The sequence below is a fragment of the Macrotis lagotis genome, chromosome 1, assembly GCF_037893015.1.
Source record: "Macrotis lagotis isolate mMagLag1 chromosome 1, bilby.v1.9.chrom.fasta, whole genome shotgun sequence".
NCBI lineage: Eukaryota > Metazoa > Chordata > Mammalia > Peramelemorphia > Peramelidae > Macrotis > Macrotis lagotis.
Window position 1 is genome coordinate 274,847,246 of NC_133658.1, and position 8,244 is coordinate 274,855,489.

The 8,244-nt window shown below is 37.7% G+C and overlaps 1 pseudogene; it reads right to left on the minus strand.

Annotated features, from left to right (window-relative positions):
• Positions 1 to 1,998: 1,998 nt before the first annotated feature.
• LOC141491231 (alpha-ketoglutarate dehydrogenase component 4 pseudogene) lies at positions 1,999 to 2,304 on the minus strand (annotated as a pseudogene).
• Positions 2,305 to 8,244: the final 5,940 nt, after the last annotated feature.

Sequence of the window (8,244 nt, forward strand, 5' to 3'; positions counted from 1 at the left end):
TTCTCTCATACTGGAAGTTCTCCGAAGACCTATGGGTGTCCTTACCTTGGAACATCTCTCCAACTTTGTGACTTCTTCTTCTACTAGTGAATTCCTCCTGGAACCTCTGGAAATACCCAAAACAATCTTCTTTTGCTCCTCTATCAACTCTACTTTTGACTCTCTGGACATACCCACCTTAAATAAGTGTTTAATTTTTATACTTAGGTGAAAATTTAAGTATTTACTTACTTTGACTGACTTGACTTGGTGGTCTCAGAAGCTCCCATTCATTCAATTATGATCTTCATGCTGATGATTTTCAAATTTACAGACTTCATCTCTCTCCTAAATTCCAGTATATTCATTTCTAACTACCTGCTGGATATTTCAATCTTAATATCCTACAGGTATTTCAAATTCAAATTGTCCAGAATATGGGGTGTTCCAAAAATTTTAGTGAAGTTTTAACCTTTAAGAGCTTAAATAGCTATTTAATATAATATTCATGCATATTTTTATATATATTTAATATAATAGCTAATAAGTATTTATTAAAGTTTAAAACTGCACTAAGTCTTTTGAACCACTCTGTAGAACTCATGAACTCCGTAGAACTCAAGAAACCTTTAAATTCACCCTTTGCCAATTCCATTGAGGACAGCACCATTTTTCCAACATTAACGTTCACAGATTAGGATTAATTCTTAACTCTTCCCTGTCACTCACCCTTGTTATCCAATCAGCTGTTAAGTATTATTGATTCTGCTTCTTCAACATTATTTGCATTCACCTCCTATTCTCCATGCAAACTTCAATTACCTTTATCCAAACCCTAGTTCAGACTTTCATTTGCTCTTGCCTAAACAATTGCAAACATCTCTCTTAAATTGGTCTCTCTTACATCCCGCTTAAATCTGTGGGGTGTAATCAAGCTACCAAAATGATGAGCCTAAAGAATAAATCTGAGTGAATCCCTGTTGCTTCAGAGGTCCCACCAGTAGCAAAGTATACTGGAGATGATAGCAGTAGTCACAGGAGTTGGGACATGATTGAGAAGTAACTTTAATATGGACATTTCCAGGAAGCCAATATACAAGTATTTAAAGATCTAGAGAGATTTCAGGGTGGCATTAGAGTGATCCATCCAGCATCAGATCATGCTCTGAGAGAAAACAGCCCTGTGCAGTCTCAACTATCATCAATGCCTCATTCTTCAATGAACTTCATGAGAGCACCACAAATGGGAAAAAAGGGAAGGGATTTCTAGTCAAAGGGATATTAGTTTATTCTTTGGCTATAGATATTCTCTTAAAGTGTCCTTCCTCACTATTTTAATATGTTTGATTTCAGTCTCTGTAGGGACTTTATAGAAAAAGAGAATGTGCTTCCAGTTTGGGGGTTCTTACTCTATCTGTTTAGTAAATTCCTTTTACTAAAATGTAATTGAGACTATTGGCTGATTATCAGTGAGAATTACAGAGGGGTAAGATCATGAGTAATACTACTAGAAATCTATATTCTCAGGGTACCTATACAATCCCGAAGGAGGAAATAGTAGCTATCCATCTAGGGACCCCCAAGCTATGAATTTAAGTTCTCAATTGGTAGGAGTAGCCCCAAAGGATATATATATATATATATATATATATATATATATATATATGTATATATATATATATATTTATAGGTAGATAATATATATATACTTATTTTGTTTATATCACAAAGATGTAGCATGTATTTGATGTATGATATAGATACAAATAATGTTCACAGATGAGTAAATATATATACCTATATCTATGCATATATGTTCCTATGTACACAACTGTATATTATATGTTTAAATTGTATTTCTAAATGTACTGCATTTATTCATCTGTGCATATAATTTATACCCCCTCCCCCACAGAACATAAATTTCTTGAAAGGCTATACCTTCTTTTTCATTTTTGAAGATCTTTATTGTGAAGATAATCACTCTTTGACAATCATAAATAATAGACTTATCAGTGATTACTCTGGACCTCCATGTTGAATAAATTCAATCTCTTCTGGACACATGAGCTTCCTCCTATATTTCTTAGGTCATATTTTTAGTTTCAATAGCATCTGGTGAACCATGATTCATTAGCAAATCTGATGATTTACTACCCATAGAATGGTATGATATTGCAGAAGAGTGAGATGGAAACACAGATATTTTTAAAGATTCTGTGCATTCAGTTTGGGGTAGCCTTTTCTGTCAGAGAAACTTATTAGCGGAGTATGTGACTTGATTACCTGCATGACCCAGTTGGCTACTGCCATCTTGCTGTTCATGGTGACCCACAGAAGAGCTATCTATATCTTGATTTTTTTTAATAGCCCCAACCACCTAGCACAGTGCTTGATACATAATAGGTGCTTAATAAGTGATTTTTGATTGGCTGATTGAACATTTTCTTCTTAAACTGACAAAACAGACTCATAGAAGATGCTCATTAAATATTTGTGGACGAGTTGTTTTGGATTAAGAGATTTCTCCAAGATATAGAGTCATAACCTGTTTCCTTATCCTTTAGTTTGTATAGTCACCTTATTTATTTGTTTAACTTATATGCCAAGTACATCATATGAAAAGCCAGGATAGATGCCTCAAAAGTTGGAATGGAGGTGGCTAGGTGGCACAGTGGATAAAGCACCGGCCCTGGAGTCAGGAGTACCTGGGTTCAAATCTGGTCTCAGACACTTGATAATTACCTAGCTGTGTGGCCTTGGGCAAGCCACTTAACCCCATTTGCCTTGCAAAAACCTAAAAAAAAAGTTGGAATTAAAGTTACTGGAAGATTTATTAATAATCTCAGATATGTACTCTGATGGTAGAAAGTGAAGAAGAATTAAGAAATAGTTTAATGACAGTGAAAGAGGAGATTGTAAAAGCTGGTTTGAAACAACAAAAAAAAACTAAGATCATGGCAATTGCTTTCCATCAATTTCTGGCAAATAGAGAGAGAGGAAAAAAAGGAAGTAGTGTCAGATTTTATCAAAGATCATTGCAGATAATGATGCAATTATAAAATCTTGCTCCTTTGGAAGAAAAGCTATGGTAAATCTTGGCAGTATATTAAAAGGCAGAGACATCACCTGGTCTATAGTATCAAATCTATAGTTTTTCCAGTAGTAAAATATATCTGTGAGAATTGGAATCATTAAAGCTGAATATCACAGAATCAACAATTTCAAATTGTGGTGCTAGAGAAGACTTTTGAAGGTCATTTGGACAGTAAGATTAAATCAATCAATACTTAAAGAAATTAATTTGAACTATTCATTGAAAGGACAAATACTGAAGTTGAAGCTTAAATACTTTGGCAACAAAATGAGAAAACAAGACTCATTGGAAAAGATCTTGTTGGGAAAGATTGAAGGCAAGAGGAAAAGAGGATAGCAGAGAAGGAACTTGATAGATGGTGTTGTGGAGATGGAAGGGACTGATGTCCATTGTATCACAAAGAGTTAAACACAACTAAATGACTCCACAACAACAAATTAAACCACCCCTCAACAAAATAAATTGCAAAGAGAGTAGAGAGGACTTGGAATTCAGAGAGCAAAAGACTGGGAATTGTTCTCAGATTCTCCTCATTAGCCCTTGGGCAAAAATATCTTTATATATATTGGACTCCAGGTCATTGTGACATCATTTGTTCCCTGAAGGAATAGGAAGAAGTTCCCAGACTCCTCACTCAATGGTGTCTGAGACTCAGATTGTATTTCCAACTTCAAGTCTCCTAAGGTGAAGGGTCCCAGAATTTTCTTCCTCCTTCCTTGAGAGACCTGCTGTTCTGTCTTCTCCCACCACTCAGCAAAGGATAGACCCAGATTACCCTTGAATATAGTGGGGGAAAGTTCAATCCCAGGCATAAGAAGTTCTCTGAAGCCTTGTTAAAGATTCTTATAAATAAAGGGGGGGAAGGGTAATAACACACTAATCAAAGTCAGAGAAGGATTTTTAAACCATGAAAAATCAAAGTAGAGAAAAGAGGAAACTATAAAATAATCTATAGAGAATCTTAGAGTAACAGAAGAGGTTACAGTATTCTCCTAATTTAGCCATCAGCAAAATCATTAAATGATGAAGTATCTACATAGTTTCCACTTGAACACCTTTATTGATAGAAAAATTCACCACCTTTTGAGACAGCACATTTCAGGTTTTTTTGATAGCCCTGAGCCTAGTGAATTGGGCATTGAAGTCAGTCATTCGGAGAAACCTGTCTTCAGATCCCAGCTCTGTTACTGTATGACCCTGGGCAACTCACTTTATATCTATTTCAATTTTCTCAAGTGTAAAATGAGAGGATTGGATTTAATGTCCTCTCAAATCCCTTCCAATTCTTAATCTATGATCCTATAAACTGTTAGAAGTTTTTCTTTATATCAAGATGAAATCTATCTCATTGCTACTTCCACCTACAGCTTCTATTTCTGCCCTCTGAAGCCAATGGAACAAGTTTAATCCCCTTTTCACAGGATAGCCCTTCAAATATTTGGAGACAGCTATCACACTCCCCTCCAAGTCTTCTCTTCTCTTGACTAAACATCCCCAGAGTTTAGAGAACTGAGAAAAAATCTATAGGCAGAGATTCAATTTAGATAAATACCAGGAACATCTCTGGAGGAAAGGAATATGGTCAAGGGAATCCTTGAAGAGCACTAGTTAGAGCCCAGGGAGCCTGAAAGGGACACACCCAAGGAATCTTCTTCCCTACACCCAAGAAGTGTTGCTGTATCTATTTTTCTCACAGAACAGGACCTGTAAAACCTACCACAAGTTAAAAGTTAACTTGACACTGTAAAGTCAATTAGTCCATTCTCCTGTTCCTTGAGCATAGCAATTAGTCCATTTCATTAAATAAATATAAGGGAAATTAAAGTGAATCCAGAGAGGGCCTCTCCAGGGTATTCTGACCCATAATAATACTTTATTCAACCTTAATTTGTCCCCTACTAAGGACAGGACCCATGCTAGAAAGCATACGAGACACAAATATGAATAATGGGGAGATGAGATATGTACACAGGTAATAAGAACACAAGGCAGAATATAGCAGGAAGGGGGAAGTGCTATAGAAAATTTGATGAGAAAGAGAGCATTTACAAACTGGACAGGGGTGATAGCAGAAGGATCAAGGAATACTTCATGGAGGAAGCTGATTTAGAACTAGGCTTTGAAGAATGGGTAGGGTTTTTGGCAGGGAAAAATTGGGAGACAGAGAAATTCTAGTTGTAGAGAACATGAAATTATGGGAATTTAGAGTTAAAAGGGACCTTAGATATCATCTAGGTTACCCTTTTGACAGAGTTGGAAGCCAAAGCCTGGAGAGGTTAAGTGATGCAACCAAGCTCAAACAGACATCCATACTGCACAAGGATGTGCACCCAAGTCTTCTGATTCTGTCTGGTACACTGTCCACTATACTGTGCTACCTTATTAGCATGGGTTCAGAAGAATGGAAATGTGGGGTGTATGTGTGTAAAAGTAAATAGTCTGGCAGACCTAGAATAAGAGAGAAGAGGCAGAGAGTACTGAGTAATTATAAGCATAGTGATGTTAATGAACAGATAAATCAGGAGAATGGAATCAAAGAATCCCAGGCCCCTGGGACTCTTAACTTGAATGATCCTTCTAGCTCCCTTCTCTGAGTTTAATCTCATCCTTACATCAGCAACCTTATAACATGATCCCTGCTTTGGGCCTCCAGGCAGTACTCCAGCCCAGGTGGTGCTGGGAGCTGCTCCAGGAGTATCCTGAGTTGATTCTTTTCCTCTGGGGAAGAAGGAAAGCCTCCATAATCTGTCCTCAGCAAGATGTGGTGGTGAGACCAGAGGTAAGGGGGAGTGAAGAGAGAATGGTCAAATAAGAAATAATTTCCCCCACTCTAGCTAACCTCTTTACCTAGATAGACTTAGAGGTCTTGAAGTACTGTAAGGAAGCCAGACCAAATCAGGAGGAGCTGAGATAAGGTGAGGGGGGAAGAGACATAGAGAAGAAACCCTTGGCTCAGTGTAGCATTCATCTTGTCCTCATTCATTCCTCTGAGGTTGCTGCCACTAGGCTGGTTAATTCATTTTTTTCATCCCTCCAGAGTGCTGAGGAAGTGTGTATGGTAGAGGGTTGGGAAGAGGAGGACAAATTAAAAATAGATGGATTGTCCAGAGATTTTACCTTCTTTCCATGTTGGGGGATCCAATACATCAGTCAGTGATGTCCCTAATATCACAGTGGAAACTGAACTGATACAGAAAATAGCAAGAAGTCTGCAATAATCAAGATGGTAGTCCTTGTGCTAATGTTGGTCTTGTGAAGAGGAGAGGGAGTATCACAGGACCCAGGACAGGGACACATGGGAGAGAAAGAGATGTCTAGGCATGAAGGTTCCCCAGTATATTGCTTCACATATCTTTTCACATTAGAGCTTCACAAAATGTACCTCTTAATCTTTTAAGACAAATTTATTTGAGGAAAGGGAAAGACTGCCCTGTGGAGGGAAGAAGGGAACCCTGAGACATATTCCTTCTGGGCAGAAACTATGAGATGCCAAAGCTGAGATACCTGGGAAGACTACCACCAATGATAGTTTAAAAAAAAAAAGATCAATGTGGAGCCATCTTAAAGAAGATTTAGTGCTGGGGGAAAGAAGGATGCATCTTGTAATTTCCTGTTTTAACTAATAATTCTTGCTACTTTGGTGCTATGCTTAAATGTTTCTAGAATGCTGAAGGAGTGTAAGTCCTCTAAATTTTGGCATTCTGGCAAAAATCACTGATCACTCTACTCTAGTTATATCTCTTCTACAAAGGAAGAAGAAAAGTTATTTTAGAATAAAAGAGGTCTTAGGCACACAGGAAGTTAGGTAATACAGTAGAGAGAGTGCTGAGTCTGAAGTCAGGAAGATTCATTTTCCTGAGTTTGAATCTAGCCTCAGATACTTACTAGCTGAGTGACCCTGGGTAAATCACTTAACCCTGTTTGCCGCAGTTTCCTCATCTGTAAAATGATCTGGAGAAAGGACTGAAAATCACTTCAGTATCTTTGCCAAGATAATCCTAGATGGGGTCATGAAGAATTATACAATAATTGTTTCTGTTAGCTGGGGAAAAGAAGGGAAGCATTTAGATTCTATCATTTGTTTTAACCAAGGACTCTCTGATAGGACTAGATCAATAGAATTCTATGTTTCAATCAAACTGAACAATTCACTGTTCCTCAGTCTCACCAGGCACCCTCTCTCCTCTCTCTGTATAGGCAGTTCTTGAATACCTGGAAAATACCCCCACATAATCTGATTCTATTCAATCAACAATAAACAGTTGAACTCCTTCTCTTCTTTCTGAGTCTAGTTTAGGTACCTCCTACATAAAGGCTCTCCTTATTCGCTCAGCTAAACTTGATCTCTCCTTCCTTCAATTTTCCTGGAGCACTTTGGCTGGATTTTCCTTTGCCTTATTCCATTTCTACTTTAGATCACAGTCATCTGTGAACATGTTATTTATCCCCTGTTATATTGGAAGTTCCTTTAAGGGAAAGGAACCCATATTTATATCCCTAGCACAGTGCTTTGCATATAGTAGATCTAATGATCACTTCTTCATTTAATTAATCTAAATACATACAGAGCTACAGAGGATGTGGAAGGAGTGCTGGGCTTGAAATTAGAAAAATCTGAGTAAAAAATTCTGCCACTAATGTTTACTAGTTGTGAGACCCTTGGCAAGTTTAAACCACTAAGCACTTCAGAAAACTCCCTTGTGATCCCTCTCCACCTTGTAGATATCTCAAATTTCTTCATTAAACCCCATGATGAAAATCCTAGATACTTTGAATATCTGAATATGATGTCCCCATCACAACTATTGATGGCCTGTCTCACATGAAGAGGTGGCCTTATTCCTTGCCAAAGGGAGGACCTAATCCCTCTACCTGCACAAGTGAGCCCATTCCATCCTTTTGCCTTCAACAGATTGTCCTCTTTGTTATCCTTACTCTGTTTCTTATCTTCACTTTCTCTCCCTGTCTACAGGCTCCGTCCCTACTGCCTACAAACATGTTATGTCTCCCATATCCTCAAAAAACCCTTACTTGATGCCTTCATCTCCACTAACTATTGTCCTATATCTTTTCTGCCCTTTATGGCTAAACTCCTTGAAAAGACCATTTATAATAGGTGCCTCCATTTTCTCTCTCACTCTCTTCTTATCCTCTTCCAATCTTGCTTC